The sequence below is a fragment of the Xyrauchen texanus genome, chromosome 1, assembly GCF_025860055.1.
Source record: "Xyrauchen texanus isolate HMW12.3.18 chromosome 1, RBS_HiC_50CHRs, whole genome shotgun sequence".
Classification (NCBI taxonomy): domain Eukaryota; kingdom Metazoa; phylum Chordata; class Actinopteri; order Cypriniformes; family Catostomidae; genus Xyrauchen; species Xyrauchen texanus.
Window position 1 is genome coordinate 8,526,286 of NC_068276.1, and position 16,108 is coordinate 8,542,393.

Sequence of the window (16,108 nt, forward strand, 5' to 3'; positions counted from 1 at the left end):
TGTATTATCTTAGATGGAAAGCAGAACAGTGTTTTTTTGGTCCGATGAGACACATTTCAAATAGTTTTTGAAAAACACAGCCATTGTGTTCTCCGGGCCAAAGAGGAAAAGGACCATTCAAGCTGTTATCAGAGACCAAAAAAGCCAGTGTCTGTATGGGCCAGGGGTGTGCCAGTGGCCATGGCATGGGTAACTCAAACATCTGTGAGGGCACCATTAATGCAGATATGTAAACATTTTGGAGCAGCATATACGGTCATGCAGCACAGACTTTTCCAGGGACATCCCAGCCTTTTCAGCAGGACAACTTCAAACTACATACAGGCCGAATAAGTGGGGGTGCTAGATTGGCCTGCCTGCAGTCCTGACCGGTCTCCAACTGAGAATGTGTGGTGCACTATGAGGTGCACAAAACGGCAACGAAAACCCTGTACAATTGTGCAGCTGAGGACCTGCATAACGGATGAATGGGGGAAAATTCCACTTTTTAAATTTAACAAACTTGTGTATTCAGTGCCTAAATGCTCAAGTGTTATTAGAATAAATGGTGATGTTTCACAGTGGTAAAAACTCGACTGTCATCTGATTTGAAATTACTGTACATTAAAACAAAATGAAATTCACAAGGTCAACATATCAAACATCATATGTTTAGTTGTTGTGCTTTCAATATAGCAAAGGTATAATTTGCTAATTATTTTTCATACTGTCCCAACTCATTCGGAATTGGGGTTGTAGGTTATGTGCAGACCATTTCAAATAATGCTATATTGTTTAGATTAATAGTCAAGTTGTATTTAATTAATTAATAGCAAGTAGTATTTAGCATAATTAATTTGATAAATGAATCCGTACATCTAGCACTGTCAGTACTGGGATTTTGTTAGTCATTGGTTAAATACATGGATTAGCTAATCATGAGTGGGGACACACCTGTATGCATAATGTTTTGTGATTGAACTGGAAAGGAGCACGAGCTGCAGAACAGCAGAGCAAGTAGAGCGTGACACGAGAGAACATCGCTGCCTGCTGTCACACAATGCCCATAATAACAGCCACAATGAGCACTCATAATATAAAAAAACCTCCAGCATTGGTTCGGCACTTATTATAGCACGAACGAAATGAAAACTGCTCAAGAACTGAACTGGAAGCTATTTCAAAAAGGCTACAGTGGCAAAAAAGGCAAAAGTGCTAGAGACATAATCAGCTGTGAAAAGATAAAGCTTTTTTTTTTTGGTGTGTGCCGCAAAAACTCCTATGATTGAATTCTCATAAATGAGCTTGAAAAGCTGAGGCGTCTCCGTATAGCCGACTGGTGCCTCTCTTACTATTCCAAAACGAATGGGGAACTCACGTCCCACATCCCACGCCTTTACACATTACAAATAGATTTTTCATTCTATGACACTGCTCGAATGAAGCATAGATCTTATCTGCCTGCACACAGCATTTAATCTTTAATAATTGGTGTAATTAATCTTAATTACATTATGTGGAAATCTATTAAGCTTATGTCAAGGTTTAACATCTTTTTGTGAGTGAGTGTATCAAGTCATTATTTTGCAACAGACATTACGTTATCCTTTATCTATTAAGCATGTAACTTATCTACATGTACTATATGTCAATATGTAACAATCGTATCAATAATCATTTCATGGAATGCATTTTTTTGTTAATATATTTAGCCACACATAAGACAATCCTCCTTGGTCCTAAATTAATCTGTGACTCTAGCGCTCAAGTCTGGTGCATTTCTGTGCTTTTTAAATTCTGAATATTTAGTAAAAAAGCATATTTAAAAAAAATATGAACCATTCCAAAATAATCTTAATCTAAACTTTGTCAGAGTGAATCGTTACACCCCTAGTTTTTAGCCATCTCATGTTGCCCTGTAAGGATTATTTCAAGATCTATGCACAGTGTTATGTTGAGTTTAGGCTTATTTTAAATCACGCTCCTTTGCTGCAAGTAACGATATGCTATTTCCATATTCTGAAATGTATTGCCCCAAGTATTTGTTGCGTTTTGGTTTATTGCTTCATGAAACAAAGAGATCATGAGAAATGGCATGTTGTTACTTACAGCAGAAGATCACACACAAGACAATGTAACGAAATGCAGAGATGTTGAAATAATCCTCACAGAGCGACAGAAGTTTGTCTTGCAACACTAGCCTGGCTTTCACAGACAGACACATGGGCATGCACACTGTCCCTTGAGGCTGCCTGAGTCCCTGCCTGAAGGAAAGAAGACACAGGCAGTCAGGGAATCTCAGCCACAAGCAGATAAAATACAAACAAATTATCAGCGATAATAATATAAAATTTTTCCTGGTTATCTTCCAATATTGATATATTGTGCATCCCTAATAAAATGACTGTGGCCAATAAACATAATGCCACAAATTCTGTGGATAGAGCTAAACTTGCATCAAAATTTGTGAGTTATCGTTAAAGACCTTTTACACATCCGTAAAGTTTTATGCCCAAACATAAAAATGCAATCTTTTGTAAACTAAACTCTAGCGTCCTTCACATGCTTTCATATCTTTCACCATCTCCATAAAAACCCCATTACTCAATACCACACACACACATTCCACAGCAATCGCCTGTCATCTCCACAGCAACTTAGCTTGGCTGTTACTATGGAAATGAATATGGGTGTGTGTGCAATGGTTCAGGAGGGGGGCACTGTTTCCATGGCAGTCTGACATTTAATCACCCCACTATATGAGAACAGATATTTTAAATGATTTTAATACAGCAATTTTTTTTATGCATTTTTATAGTGTGCGCAAAGATATTTTTTTTTGTTGTTGCTCATTCCTGAGTTAAGGCCATGTTCCTTCAATTTGATTACCTAAATGAATAGCCACCCCTGTTGTCTATTTTTTACTTTTCTTTCTCCCATTTCTGTCATGTAATAAGATTCATGTGAGACAGAGAAAGACAGAAAGCATTTCTTTAAGTACAAATAAATAGACCTACACACAAACACATGCTCTGCCTCTGTCTCAGTGTATGTGTGGGCAGTCAGGAGATGTTTACAGAGCTGATAAGGCCATCAGGGACACCATTTGTCCAGGACAGTTTTGGAAAACATGCCCCAGTCTGAAGAGGGGATGTCAGTCTTTGTTACATTCCCTCAGGATTAAGACCATGATGTGCATTGAGAATTTAATGTTAAAGTTCACCCAAAAATTAAAATTCACTCATCATTTACTCACCCTCATGCCATCCCTGATGTGTATGACTTTCTTTCTTCTGCAGAACACAAATGAAGATTTTTAGAAGAAAATCTCAGCTCTTTAGGTCCATAAAATTAAAGTGAATGGAGACCAAAACTTTGAATCTCCAAAAATCGCATAAATCAGCATAAAAGTAATTCACAAGACTCCAGTGGTTAAATCCATATCTTCAGAAGCAACATTCATTAATGCACAAAATTTCATGTTGTTTTGTTATCGACAAAGTGAACATTTTTGGATTATCGTAAAAGAAATCTGCCCTTAAGACGTTTCCATACACAAATGTGAGTTTATTGCTAATTTGCCTAGATGTCCCTAATGATTTTTCCTCTAAAGTTTTGGTAAAATGGGGACAGTACCGAGACAATTAATTTAAGTTAGACAGCTTAATGTAATTTTAATTTCACAAATAAATGCAGTCAGAAGACGAGGAATTGCAATCAAAAGGGAGCTGTTGCCCACTGATAGGAGTGTAATATTGGTCCTGATGTTGTGTGAAACTTTCAGTCTTAGTATAAGGACCATCTGTCAATGTGTATATGCGGTGTGCACAACTATTAAAGATATGATACTGTAAAGGGATCAATGGAAAGGAGGAGGCGAGAACCGGCTTGACGATATAAATAATATTTTAATAGTAAACTTAAAAGACAACATAAACACACACGACGGACATGTCCGTAAACGATCTCTCTCTCCCGCACGATCCCCTGCAGTCGACCTTTAACCCTTACGGAGGCATAATTAGCCTAATATGGGACCGGGTGTGTAGGATCACGACCCGGCCCCGCCCTCCGCCCTGCCACAGATACCTTGTCGTCATGATTAACACAGGTTAACGATTGCGGTAAACTCTATCATGTGACACTATATTTTTATGTTAATGCCAATTTTCTCAATAAAAAGTGTTTCCAAACCAGTTTTTCACAACATCTGAAGTATCGACATAGTTAATGCACTAGAGTTAAACGGAAAAATATTATGTCAACACTTCTGAAATTGTCGCAATAATTTGCGTTTCCATCAGCTTTATTATTAAGTGCCAACAATTTTTCCTGAAAAATCCTTTGATGGGAACGTAGTTAGTTAATTGTTAATTTAATATTCTTTACGCAGCATAACGCATAACTACAAAAGAGACCCCACCACACACACACGTACTCACAGTGACATCACCGCATAACACACGTAACAAACTCACTGGCCAGCGAGCTCATTTCTGAAATGTAGGATCAGAAAGGCAGGGGATTGCAACGTTTCACTGAACAATCAGTTAGTGCTTTCTTTGTTAATATTAATAAGCCTTCCCCTGTCTTCTCACTTCAAAAGCAGAATGAAATTGAGCTACAAGGATCACTTATCAACATGGCTCAATCATGGATAAAGCAGTATTTAGACTGCTGTTTTTTTTTTTAACAAAAATGCCATAGTTTTTAAATTGAAAATTGTAGAGCGGAGGAGGGTGAGGCCAGGCTGGAACAACGCACGCCCGGTCCCCAATCAGCCTGATGGGGTGGATGAGGGATAAGGGTGGCCGGTGACGACAGTTCAAGAGAGAATGACAGGCAGCTGCTCTGTGTGTTTATGTTCGTGTGTTTCTCGTTTATTTCTTCATTAAACTATTATTTATATTGTCAAGCTGGTTCTCGCCTCCACCTTTGCATTAACCCCTTTACAAAAATATAGTTACTAATCATGGTAGTGAGGTGCCACGAATTGTTTTACCTATGGCTACCATGGTCTTATTACAAAGATCAATGTTAAAACGATAGATATTATGGAAGGACAATGGTACATTTTCATAATTATTATGGACCAAGCTATCAGTTTTCCAACTGTATAAAATGTGTTCTCTTGTAACGCTCTCTGATTGTAGGAAAATGTAAAGTTGTTGGGTTTGCCATCAGAAATTCCAAGAGATGACTTTAATCAGTATTTGCCTGATGAAAGGAATCTGTAAAGAATATCCAACTAGTCAAACTGCCAGAATATTTCAGTTTAGCTATATAAAAATTGGGTTTTAATTTTTTCCACAGATGTTACTGTTGTTATACCATAATTTTCATCTGCATCCCAACCTCAAAATCAATGCTGTACTGTAAAATGTGCATTTCAATGCACATAACATGTAATATTATTGGTAATTGCATGGGTGCTACCAAAGCAGGTGCTGGTGCTACATATTCAACAGGCCCAGGTTGAAATTTAGTTTTACACCCCTGTTTTAAGCTATTTCTCGTCCAATACATGTTAATATGGGTCCAGAGTTGCGGGGCATGTGGACAGGAACATATCGTACTGCTGCTGAAAAAGATCCTAGCGGAAACACTGGAAGCAATATAATAGGTGTGGGTGAGAAACAGATACATTTTTAAGTCCTATAAATCTCCTTTTTCATTATCACATTCTTCTTTTAGTTTTTTGGGAATCACATTCTTGGTGCATATCACCACCTACTAGTCAAAAGGGATGTTTGAGAGAAAAACAGGACTTAAATATTTATCTTCTCACTGACATTTCATTTCACTTCAGAAAACATGGATTAAACCACTGGATACATTTATTTTTGACTTGTGTCTTTTGGAGATTCAGAGGTCTAGCCACCATTCACTTGCATTATAGACCATCAGAATCTTAATTTGTACTCTGCAGAAAAAAGAAAGTCATACACATCTGGGAAGGCATGAGGATGAGTAAATGAGAGAATTTTCATTTTTGGGTGAACTATGCCTTTAAGACAACAATTAATACCAAGAGATGAATTTTGTACATAGTTTTGAAGTATTAGGTCTAATGCGCCTTTCAAGTGGAGTCAGAAATATCTTTATTAGGTGTTCCAAGTACATAAATGACCAAGCAAAGTCATCTTTACCAGTGTTATATACGGTGTATATATATATTCTCCATTATTTATGATTGTTTTGTCAGGCCAACTTAGCAACCAATAACTCTGCCCATTCAGCTATGGACAGCCAACTGCAAGAGCTGAGTGCAAATGTGTTCAAACATTCCATACTCTATTTTGATGGTTAAAGAAGTGCATTATCCGGGTACTTTTGGTTCACTTTGTTTGTTGCATTTTCACTGTTGATATACTACTCCCACTACAAAATTATGTGGAAAAGTGCGGTTTGTGATGCACCTAATGACTAACACTTTGTGGTTTGTTTTAAACCATTTCATAAATAATTTGTTAGATATGATACATTAATAAATCATACAGGCCATGTAAAATGATGCAGGGGTTTTCAGTTATGCCTGTCCATGGTAGGTACAACAGAAAAAAAAAAAATAATTTTGATTATTGTGCAAGTTTGGCATCTTCTATATTTTATTTCCCACTTGAATCACAGGTCCACTAGGAGGTAGCATTAAACAAGAGAGCTCCAGGTTTTGTATTAATGTGGGAACTGCTTGTAAAGCGCTTCAACTACAGGTGAGCACAACTCAAAACGGGAGTTAAAAAATATAATAATGGGCATTACGAGCCTTATCCTGGCTAACAAACATTCAATTTTGGTTGTGGGAATGTTACATTTGAGTTTTCTTAATGCAAGAAGAACATTATCGGCATTACAATACTATAAATGCTCTTTCAACTCCATTGAAGGAGTAGTCCACTCAAAAATTATTTATCTGTTATAATTTACTCACCCTCATGTCATACCAAACCCGTATGATGATGGCGAGAATCAACCCAAAAGCGGATGCCTTTCAGAATACTTGGAATATGATGCACAAGTATGAGAGAGAATGTTTGGCAAACGTTTTGTAACATTACATCTAAGGTGGGAGTGATGATAATAATAATAAAAACTGCTAAAATTGGCCAATTTTAACAATATTATACAAATGTGGACACACATATAGGCCTATTGTGCATCCCTATATAAAATATACTAGGCTACTTCTGCTTTTAGAACAAACAAAACACTCACAACTTCACAAGACCACCATTAGCATCAGAAGACAGCTCAATAAAAAGCTCAAGGCTTTTTTAATCCATATACCACACAAAATCATTCAAATTTAATGCAGGATGAGTTTTGCACCCTAGTTTTAAAGCTACAGAGGTTCTTATAATCCGTGTAGATATATCTGCCAGCTGCAGTGTTGGGTGTGAAGGTTAGGTGTGGCAGCTATGATTTATAAAATACTGGTCCCAGGTGTGTATTCTGCTTGGGATATAAAGTTACCCATTATTACAAGTTTCATTTGACCCATTTAAATAAGACAGTTGAGCAAACACAGGCACGTTCTCAAAGATACATTCAAAAGGCACTAAATGAGAGTTATTAAAGAAAATGAACAGTCCCTTTACAATGCGGGTTTTGTGAATTATGTTAAAAATAATAAAAAGCATAAAATGTATAATGACGTCAAAAAGAACTTTTTGTGCGCGTCTGTTGAATATTCCCAGCCACTGATCGGGTTACGGTCTCCTAGGTGACAGCGCAGGGGACATTTGAGCACATAGCGCCGGGCCTAAGAGCCTCGAGCTGGCGGCGATTGTGACGTGATTCTAAATTCATCCGCAGCGCCTAGGAGATTCCGAGGCTTTCGGGCCCCAATGCGAACATTCTCGACGTGACACAGTAATATAAATACAACGCTTAAAAAACAACTGAAGACTTTAAGGAAAATTATGGGACTGTCCTTGTTTAAGTATACAGTTGTGCATATGACGTTTAAATTTGCTGCAACAAAGACAGGAATAAAACGCCGTGTGAAACATTGAAACAAACGAGCCTTTCTGCAAACCATTGCACATGTAAAAAGCACCTTTCGTATTGTCAAACAATCCTTCATTAGTAAAACAGCAACTGATGAATAAATATTACAACTGATGTCCGATTCGCCAACGAATCGTTCTTTTTCAATGAACCGATTCGCAAAACGATTGTAAATCACAAGACTAGTAAGGTGGATGAAATGTTGGTACCATAAACATAACCATATGCTTCACAATCAAAATAATCTAATCGAAACACAGTTAAACAAGGGTAATTTAATAAAATGAGAACTACAAAATCCCACGTAGAATGTCACACAAGTACTTCTGGGAGAACAATGTGAATGATGGTTCACCAAAGTGAACAGTCTAAACAAACCGATTCGCTAAAGTGACCAAGACTCCCCAACGCAACATTTCGACGAACGGAGACACGGCTAATGAAGAAAAAAATATTAATTAATATTGGACAAAAGGAAAGATATCTAAAACAGAAAGCGTTTGCGGGCGAAAACCGGGCGAACATTTTCTTTATAACGAGAGTTTTGACTATCTTTGAACACAAAGGAGAGTCAGAGAGAAGGTCTCAAACAAACCGGACACAACAAACCTTCATTCAATCGCTCAGTTTACAAAAATAACGAAAACAAAGCATTAACGATCACTTCTCCAAAACATGCATGGATAGACGCATACACGACATCACTACTAAAAATTACAATTCATCACCAGATTGAATATAACACTGTCCTATTTTAAAACGATCCAAATTATATATTAAAGAGAGAATATTGAAAAGTAGACTTGATATCTATCCATCCAGCATCTCCTGAGATACACGCAGAGATGTATCTTCTACTCATCTCTTTGTATCACATTTCAGCATAACTTTAATCAAAATGATAAGAGATGCAGGAAATCCTCTTTTCTTCATAAACTCACAGTTTGCAGATAAGTAAAACAGTCCTCTTCTTGTTTTAAAAGCTTCCAGGATCAAAGAAGTCATATGTTCTCTAGCCTGCAGGCTTTGCTACCGATACACTCCCCGAATGAACGCCCGACCTCCCCCACGTTCCTGCTCCGCCTCCCGAATACCACCATCCCCATAAATAAATTCGATTCGATTTTTTGCGAAAAAGTTTTAGCGCATCAAAATAAATCTGATGGAAATACAAATTATCGCTAAAATTTCACAAGTGTCGACATAATATTTCCCGTTTAACTCTAGCGCATTAACGATCATTAATGTGTATAGTTCAAATGTCGCGAAAAACTGGTTTGGATTGGAAACACTTTTTGTAGAGAAAATGTAGTGTCACGTGACAGAGTTTACCCCAATCGTTAGCCCGTGATAATCATGACAAAAGGTATACATCCTTGAAAGCCAATTTATTGTAGCCTACCTGATAATGGATTGACCTTAACGGCATATAGATCCGATGCTGCAAACATGACATTTCCAGGAGTGCCAACACAAATATATCCTATAATCCACATCGACAAATACACGGAGAACAAATGAATGATCACTGCTTTTGATTAATTTATTCGCGGTAGCCATCTGTTTATTTATTAAAGTTGCTTTCCCAAACCATTCAAAATAACAGACGGCTGTCATGGAATTAGCCCATTAAAGCATTAAATAAAATAAGTAATTACCAAACGAAAAAAATTATATATAATTGCCTTTTCTTTAAACAAATTTAAATTAGCTGTTCTGTAGACGAAAAAAATAGGCTTGAATGACATTCTCAGAATGTTCTGCAGTTTTTTCAAGACTATAAACTCAGAACTATTTGTCCAGTGCTGAGTTCACTTTCAGAAATCAAACATTCAAACATCTTAAAATTTTAAATATTTTAAATCTAACCCTCTTTACCTCGGATCGCATTTGGTGAGCTTCTTCAGACAATGTAAATTGCATTATGACACAAAAATTTATTTGAGATGACAATCAAGTTCCGTTGGTCGTTAAAAGTTGCTGGACATAATGTAGTTGTGATGGCAATGTTTTAGATTAGATGGTTGTTCAAAAAAGTATTTTGAATATCAGGAATGTATCATATGTAAACCCTGATATTACACTGCATTTTTATTTAATAACTGGGCACACAGCATATACACATCCATGGATAATCCTTATACTAGGACTGAAAGTTTCCCCCAATACTTGCTATAGGCACAACATTAGGACATATATTATCAGAAGAGCAAATGTTCTCTTTTGATTGCATTTCCATCTTCTGATTGCATTTATTTGTGAAATTAAAATGACAGTAAGCTGGCTAATTTCAATTAATTGTCTCAATACTCTCCCCATTTTACCAAAAGTTATCATCTGGGGACATCTGGGATGCGAAGAGTACACAATAAGCGATAAACACATTTCTGTAGGAAAACAGCTTTGTGATAAGCAAAAACGTATGCATAAAAGTGTCTTTTAGGCATAACGCAAACCATTTTTATTGATAGAAGGCCATTTGGGTGGAAACATGCAGAAGACGGCAAATTTTGCTAAAACATTTTTTACGCATTTTCACTTTGTCGATAACAAAATACTGCAAAAAGTGTATGGAAGCTAGGCTTATGAAGCTAAATAGTGCCTAAATGATTTTCATGCACAGATTAAGCGTAAATGAAGTTACAAGCATGTACATTTGCATAAACAGTGTAAGATTTGTGAAAGTGTAAATCAAATTGCAAGCGTAAAAATAATTGTATGTGGACAGAACTGGTACAAGAGACATGATATTCATTGTCATCAGCTTTCTCTATGTAATGCTCAAATGCTAACATAATAAACATGAAATTTTTTCATTGATGTTATACGTGTAGGTAATAAAACATGAAAATCCCTAGTTACATTTACGCATTTGGCAGACGCTTTTATCCAAAGCAACCTGGAGTTAAGTGTCTTACTCAAGGACACAACGGTGGTGGCTGTGGGGTTAGAACCTGTGACCTTCTGATTAACAGCCCTGTGCTTTAGCCACTACGCCACCACCACTCCAGGTTACAAAATCATATTGGTTTTACACATCATTGTATTTGATCAAGTTAAGCCTTATAGTTACCATTCTTATTAGAATGAGATGAATCATACAAAATTAAAGATTATATTTATCAATAATAGGTGATTGCACATCGCTACACACATTTTAAAGAGGTCCATCAGTCTATAATCATTCATTTGTCAGGTACAAACGATACCACAGTGCAAAGCAATTTTCAGCATTATCTAGCAAGGCTAGATTAAGATGAAATGTCTTAGAGTTGTGCAAATCTGATGGTCCTTGTAACCTTACAAAAGAGAAGACTGCTTTAACTCTATGTTGAAGTTCAGGAGATCAGGTTGCGGAAGGGCCTTTCTGACCAATGAGGACGCCTGGGCTGTTTGATTTATGATGGTGAAGAATTCCAGGACAGCAAAGGTTGAAAACTCTAGATTCAAGTCATATCGTTTCAATTCTTCTGCATGAATAATACTACATGAGCTACTGAGAGGAACAGTTCATCTTTCCAAAGACAGATTTTTGGTGATCCCTTTCATCTGTACGTGCTATAAAAACTATTTTATTGTCTACTGCTAGACGATTAACCCTCTGGGGTCGACGGATGCACCGGCGCGTCCTGCTGGATATTTTCGTCATTACAGTGGAAACAACTTAAAATTCTACATCATTTTGTGCATACAGATAAGTGTAAGACATCATTAGAGACTATAAAGGGTCTACTTTTATTTGTGTACACTCACAATAACAACAAAACCTTAAAAATAAAATAAAAAGGGTGAGATTTCAGCAGTCTCCATGTTCGCGAGCATATTTCTGAAACACTTCACAAAAATGAACTCAAACTCTGCGAATACTTATCACACAAACATGAAACATATGTTTAAAGAAAGCTTAAGATTTCTACTTTTAAATAAAAACAATTTAAATTTAAAACAAATATTCTCCTGCAATGTAATCTGTATGAAACAAAGCGATGTACAGTTTTTACTGGTTCATATAATTATAGCTAATGTGGTCACACCCACCAGCAGAGCGCGCCATTCATACGCTAATGTGCTGAAGCAATCAAGGCAAATGGTAAACGCCCCCGACAGTGAGGTTCGATGTAAACACAATTCATTCACTTTACTGCACGTTTGTAACTACACACAGGCGAGGAAACTCCTGGATAGTAAGAAAGAGTTAACATTTTCCTCAGAAGAAGAGCGGGACTCCAATGAACATTTGTATTTTGAAGAGAGACTTGATTCAGCCGAGGATAAAATTTCGGACGAGTAAGTCATTTAGTTTTCTTTAGTTGACATGCTATTTTATATAAACATGTACATATTTTACTAGTGGGACTGTTTCCAGACTTCAGGATTCAGAGTATTGACATTTGAAATATGTCCTAATAGGCAAGTTTTAGTTACATTTAAATGTTGTTTCGTCTAAAGCAGGTATTTAAATTGTATGCTGTATGATATAAATATGATATGTAATATGATATAAAATTATATGTATAATTGTAGAATATATTGTATCTAGTGTTTTGTGCTGCCTCATTATCATCAATGCTTGTGCTTGCAAATATCTGTTCAGGTGTAAATATGCCTGTATTAGAAAATTACCATCTTATAATGATTTCTGAAGGATCATGTGACACTGAAGACTGCAGTAATGATGCTGAAAATTCAGCTTTGATCACAAATTGCATTTTACAATATATTAAAATAGAAAACTGTTCTTTTAAATTGTAAAATGAGTTCACACAATGTTTTTACTGTATTTTGGATCAAATAAATGCAGTCTTGGTGAGCAGAAGAGACTTCTTCTAAAACTTTTATACGGTAGTGTAGGTAAGTCTTTATGTAAAGAAAATGTATAGTCAGATTACTTCTTTTAACTTAAAACTTGATTTTGATCATTAAGGTTTTCACATTCATTCTCTTTCTGTCACATTCCTCAGTGATAGGCCCAGGGGAGGGACCTTTGTCTCCTCAGGTGTGAATCACCTCAAAATTCATGATCATTCACGCCTCCTCACATATGATCTTTTTAACACTAAAATTGTCTTACAAAAGTTAAATTAGTGTATTGTTTTGTATGAATGAGTGATCAGGATGGTTTTCACATCATTTTGTAGCAAAAACTCTATGCTACAAGTTCCAGTTCGCAAAAGTCTTGTGGACAAATGTTTAGTATGTGTTATATGGCCTTATTTCAATGACTTAAAGAAGTTGTTTTTCAAAAACCACGCATAAACGTTATTTTCTCAAAAATACAAACCTGTACATACATGTTGCTCACATATTATTGTAGCCCAGTTTGTGCTGAATACAGTGTTATCAGACTTTAGCCATTAATATGTTTTTAAGCAACTGCAAAAAAGCACAAATGTCAAGGCATGTCAAAACTTCTCCAGGGCCCAAAACCCCCTCAGACCCCAGAGGGTTAACCAACCTCCGTTTTACTTTATATTACACAAATTACTAAGTAAAGGTGAATTTTACAACAATTCACATGATTGCCTCGATCGCCAGAATACATGTACTTTATGCAGGCCGGATGTTTCATCATCCGCCCTTGAGGAGGGGGACCATTGGTACATTGACGGGTTGATGGGTCCTGTTCCAAGCCAAATTATTCTGTATACTGGTTTGGTTATACTGGTTGTTTGCGTTGATCGGAGCATGCCAATTGGCTAAAGTTAAATCAATCAATATATACACAGACTCAAAGTATGCTGATGAAGTAACAAAGTGGGCTGCAAAAAAGTTGTGGTAAGCCCAGACCTGAATCAAGCTGAAGAGACTTTTTCCATGATGTAATCAACACTGGTAAAAGACACTGACATTACATTATTAAAGGCAAATCCATCTGAATCTCACATTCAACATTTATTTTTTTAAATGTATTTTCATAAAGTAAATTCGTTCCCTCAACTGAATTGAGTAATGGTGTCTCCAAAACTTGTGCAATTATGTTCAATTAACTTGGTGTTCATATAGAATTAACTTAACTATTTATTGTAAGTTAAATTAACTAGATGCAAGAAGAATTAACTCAGATTTGCTATTTAAATGATGTTATTTCAAATTAATTTTAACAGAATCCAAGTTGCCTAAAGGGGATGCAGATCACCCTAATGGTGACAAAACAACATTACTAATTCCACAAAAGAGCTATCACCTCTTTGAACTATTTAACTGCCCCATGTGTTTGACAAAGGAAACATATTATATCATTCAAGCATATAAGTCATTGTGGCTATTCCCCATAATCAATTTTGTACTCAATATTATTAATATTATTACTCAATAATATCAACATTTATATTTAACCCCCACCACTACCCCTCCCCCTACCAATCACCAACCCTACCCTGACCCACAACAAACACCCATGTGGTCACATATAAGAATACACACACACACACAAATAAAATAAAATATAATAATCATAGATAATTAAACTACCCATCTCTCTCCACAGCCCCTCCCGAGAGTCCAAAAAAAATTATAAATAATAGCCCCATTTTCTGTCAAACAAATCCCAAAACCCCAGCCTTCTACTTAATACCTCCTCGAAAGCTGCCAACCTCTCCATCTCCGCACACCACTACGGAAATTAGGGCGCTCCATCTGACTACTATCTCCTTAAAATAACCTGCCAACCAATAACCACACTTATCAGAACCATTATGTGTTTATCCCCCATATTGATGATCGCCCCCATCGCCCAAAATACAGAGTCTAGGGCAAATTGAAATTTGAAGCTTGTAGGCAAGGCCTTAATTAACTCTCCAAGCTCCTCCAAGGTTTTCTCAGAATCAAGAGAATTTATTTGCTCATTCATCAATTTAGGGAGTTCTAGTGGTTCCACAAATATTCTAATGTCTTCATCAGTAGACAAAGACGTGGAACTATAGAGATCAAGATAGAATTCTTTAAAAGCATTATAAATATCAATGGCAGAGGTAAATATTTCACCACCAGCAGATTTCACTGAAGGAATGGTAGAAAAAGACTCTCTCAGTTTTATATATCTAGCCAAAATCTTCCCTGCTTTGTCCCCCAACTCAAAATATGAATAGCCCTGAATAGCCAAAACTCCACCTTCCATGACATAATAATATTATATCTGTATTTCAATCGGGTCAATTCGCTGAGGCCATCAGTTGACATATGGCTCTTCAGCTCTGCCTCGGGACTTTTAATATTCCCTTCCAACATCACGAGTTCTCGTTCTTTGGATTTTTTTGATGAATGAGGCATACTGTATGATCTGACCTCTAAGAACCACTTTAAGTGCCTCCCAAGCCACGCCCACAGAGGATACTAAGGAGCAGTTGGTCTGCATATAGACATTGATTTCAGCCTTTAGCATTTGTTGGAATTCAGGATTTTGCAAAAGGGATACATTAAAGCCCTGATCATCAGCGTTAGGTGCGTAAATATTAGCTAAAATCAACCTTTACCCCATAATTTCTGCTAAAACAAATGACTCTTCCTAATTTATCTATAATCTGTTAATATATTTATCTATAATCTGAAACATTTGAATTGTAGATGTTTACTTATCAATGTAATGACTCTCCTGCTCTTACTTGTACCAGCACTAAACAAAACATGCCCAACCCATATCTTCGCAAATTTTTCAGTTTCCTGCGGGGAAAGATGCATTTCTTGAAAAAACACAATATAATATTTCTTATGTTTAAGATAAGAAATAACCTTCTTTTTATAGGGTGCCCCAACCATTCAAATTACACGTGGAGAGAGACAATCCTCTCAAATTAGCATTTGACATTTTGACATATTAGAAAAAATAGGTTGTGTAACAAAAGCAAGATTATAAAGACCACATTCCAACATTTGTGCAACAATCAAACCCCAAACTTCTCTCTGAACCAAACAAACATAAACAATAAAAACGTGCGCATTAACTCCGCCCACGACAGCGCCAACCGGCGTCCATCCCTCTAAACTCAAACAGTCCATGTACGCCTAGGAGAGCCCCCACGGTAACTTTGACATCGTATTGCTCAAGTCTGGTGCTTCTATACAAATTTTGTGAGACAGAATTACACAACAAAAGATCATCTATAACACAAACTCCAATAGG

At 36.5% G+C, this 16,108-nt stretch overlaps 1 protein-coding gene across 3 annotated transcripts in view; it reads right to left on the minus strand.

Annotated features, from left to right (window-relative positions):
* The window catches only part of LOC127651491 (vang-like protein 2), a 46,374-nt gene extending 37,326 nt beyond the window's left edge, over positions 1 to 9,048 (minus strand). The window contains exons 1-2 of one of the 3 annotated variants that reach the window (XM_052137360.1): positions 8,931 to 9,039; positions 2,149 to 2,243 (exon numbers count right to left, since the gene is read on the minus strand). The gene's annotated coding sequence lies outside the window, so the exon portion shown is untranslated. Of the gene's footprint in view, positions 1 to 2,088; positions 2,244 to 8,930 lie in introns of all 3 variants that reach the window. The other 2 variants (XM_052137346.1, XM_052137354.1) reach the window with 2 other exon arrangements.
* Positions 9,049 to 16,108: the final 7,060 nt, after the last annotated feature.